Here is a 3660-nt window from a genome sequence, read left to right as displayed (position 1 = left end):
GGGGAGGCACTACCTGGCGCCCCCTTGATGTCTGACTCAAACCCCATGCACTTGAAGTTCTCAGAGCCTTGCACAACCTCTCTAGGATGGTTCTGCTGTTTTCCCAGATGTGCCCGTTGAAATACAGGATTAAGAACTAACGCGTGTGCCTTTAGGGTGGGAGTGTGCATCTGAATTATTCATAAAATGTCTAGAACTTTCAGGCGAGTAGTCAGGACATGTCTCTTTTCAGGGAACATAGTGATTTTGCTTAATTAAATGGCCGAACGCAAACAAAGTGGCAAAATGAGACAGTCTGAATATGACCAGGTCATAAAATATTCGTGACTGAATGTCTAGAAATAGAATAACTCAGTGCGGTATTTCTCCCAGTCCTAGAAGTTCTGGGGCTTTGCTTTTTTTTTTTTTTTTCCCTTCCAGCTTCTCTCGATCCATATCATTTGAAACTGTATCTGCTGTTCCAAACCAAATCAGTGCAGCCATTGCCACCTCTACATGTTTCACTTTGGACTGTGTCCAGTTAGCCTGATGATAATCCTTCAGCTCCAATACTCCAGTGAGAAATTTCCTAGCTCACAGGGCTTCTTAGTTCCATTTCAGTAACACATCTCCTAATAAAGTTACAGAACCTAGATATAGACCAGGGCACATGAGATAGAGCACATGTGCACATGTATTCATAAGTTAGGGAAAATATATATTCATTAAAGTAAAAGAGCACAATAATTAGCAGTGACTGAGAAAGCGAGTAGAAAGACCTTAAAAAAAAAAAAGACACCATAAAGTACTTAATCAAATATTTTCTACTTATACCTAGATACTCACCTCACCTACTTCCTATTTCATTTCCCTCAATCACTCTAAGGCTAACCTTGTCAGATAAAGTAAGGACTACAAAAGCTGGATAAGGCAAGAGACCAGCACACTCTAAGGATGGCTCCATTGATCACCACCAGGCCACACCATTATCTGGGGCCCTATTCAGGGAATCCTGGGATTCCCACACAGATATGTGATGGGCCTAGACCTGTAACAGATCCCTCTCTCCATCATCCCTGGTCATCTCCCTCAGGAACAACATCATAAATTTTCTTGTGGCCCTCTACATGACTTTGCCCTCAATGCAGAACAACAATGGGAGAAACTGCCCCACTCTCCAGAGGCTGGATCAACATACTCTGCCACTCGAGGAAAAGTGGTCCTGAAATGAGAGCAGCCTAAATGTTCCTATCTATGATCATGGAATTCAAGTTCAGACTTACAGGGATCCAGAGACTATATAGGATTCAGTGCTAAATATGAATAGATATGAGCCCTAAGTCAGATCAATGGGGTTTACATTTAACAGTATTTATACACTTTTCTCATATTTGGGAGCTCTCTGGCCTGATCCAGGTTTCTTGTCCTATTCCCAACTCTGACATCATCTTACCAGACAATACTCTTATCCCACCGGATGTTGGCTGTAGGACTCAGGAAAAAAATTAATAAAATTAAGGACCCCTTGAAATATATCTAAAATAGACTTCCCAGCTTTTTCCAACATGAAGACCTCAAATCTCACCTGCTATATTCTTACCTTTTGATTCCTGATTGTTAAACAATTTTTCTGCTTATATTTTTTTAAAAAATTTACTGATTTAATTAGTATCAAGTCCATTGGCTAAGAGGGGTACAATTCTCACCACTAGATTTCTGCATCCTATCCCCACCACTGGAAGATTCCTTATTTATTTATTTGTTTATTTATAAAATGGAAACATTGACAAGACCATAGGATAAGAGGAGTACAGTTCCCACCACCAGAGCTCCGTATCCCATCCCCTACCCTGATAGCTTTCCTATTCTTTAGCCTCATGGGAGTATGGACCCAGGGTCGTTATGTGGTGCAGAAGGTGGAAGGTCTGGTTTCTATAATTGCTTCCTTGCTGAACTTGGACATTGATAGGTTGATCCATACTCCCAGCCTGTTTCTCTCTTTCCCTAGTGAGACAGGGCTCTGAGGAAGTGGAGCTTCAGGAAACATTGGTGGGGTCATCTTTCGAGGGAAGTCCAGTTGGCATCATGGTAGCATCTAGAACCTGGTGGCTGAAAAAGAGTTAACATATAAAGCCATACAAATTGTTGATTAATCATGAACCTAAAGGCTGGAATATAAAGATTTGGGGTCTCTGTTTGGGAAATAGCTAGGAGGTCTATTTCAGGTATATTCCTGAGGGCTCATGACTTTATTAGTTTTTGCCTGAGCCTGGCATCTGATTTCCTATTCTTTTTTCCCTCTGGGAGTATGAATCTATGATCGTTATGGGGTGCAGAAGATGGAAGGTCTAGTTTTGGTAATTGCTTCTCCACTGGACACAGGCATTAGCAGTACAGTCCATACTCCGAGCCTGTTTTTGTCTTTCTGTAGTGAGGCAGGGTGTTTTGTGCCTTAATGCTTAGCTACCAAGTTACAGATGCTGTCATGACGCCAACCTGACTTACCCAGGCAGATGACCTTATCAATGTGAGGAACCTCTCATCTCCAGAGCCCTACTCCACTAGGGAAAAATAGAAACAGACTGGGGGTATTGATCAACCTGTCAACACCCATGTCTAGCAGAGAAGCAATTACAGAAGCCAGACTCACATCTTCTGCTCCTCATAAAGCCCTTTGGTTCATATTCCCAGAGGGATAAAGAATAGGGAATCTTCTATTGGAGGGGATGGAACATGGAACTTTGGTGGTGGGAATTGTATGAATTTGTACCCCTCTTATACTATAATTTTGTTGATTATTATTAAATTATTAAATATTATTATTAAAATATTAAATATCATTTAAAAAAGAATTTAGAAATTGTTGGTATTCTTCTAATTCTGCTTCTAAAAACCCCTTCTGTTTCATTGGTTTAATCCCCCCTGCTTAACACTGTATTCTATTTACATAACCACTGTTAACAAAGCACTGCCCTGCCTGCAGGGCATTGGTTTAATCCCCACTGGTTCATGATGTCTTTTTGCTCCACCCCTCTCATAGTACACCCTGATTTGCACCAGTCACTTTTCGCTCCACCCTCTCTACGTCACATCTGTTTACACCCTACTTGGCAAGTATATATATATAAGGACAGGATTGTGATTAGAGTTTAGTTTAGTTTAGTTTAGATGGCTTAGATTGTGCTGCTTTCTGCATGAATAAAGAGATACTGTGTACAGCTCAGCCATGAGTCTCTGGTCGTCTGTCTCCCGCTCGTGAAGCTCAGCCCGGCATAAATAGCTCGACGCAGCATGATCCTTTCCAACTCTTTCATCTAACTGGGAAAGCAGGCAGACTGTGCATCATGGGTATTACACATATGGCATGGTTTTACTTGTGGTAGGGCAAAAGACTTCCAGCAGCCAAATTAGTCCAGGTAGGGGATGGTGTCTCTTTTGCTCTTGCATTATTCTCAACATTGTCTTCACATCTGTGACAGATTTGAGAATCTGAACCCCGATGAGCAAATCTGTTTTTGATCAGCCAAGGCTTCTTGTCAGATTCTGCTGGGTTGGAAGCCCTGGGTCAAAGTGGCAATGGCTTAAAGGTAGGAAAGTAATGAAAGGTTGGGGAGAGGAGTCAAGGATGAACCACTAAGAAGATAATGAGGCCCAGCTAGAAAATTCCCTTTTCCCCTTGTG

Source organism: Erinaceus europaeus, chromosome 1, assembly GCF_950295315.1.
Source record: "Erinaceus europaeus chromosome 1, mEriEur2.1, whole genome shotgun sequence".
In the NCBI taxonomy this organism is placed as follows: Eukaryota; Metazoa; Chordata; class Mammalia; order Eulipotyphla; family Erinaceidae; genus Erinaceus; species Erinaceus europaeus.
The sequence above is the reverse complement of the archived record's forward strand: the minus strand, read 5'-3'. Positions refer to the sequence as shown.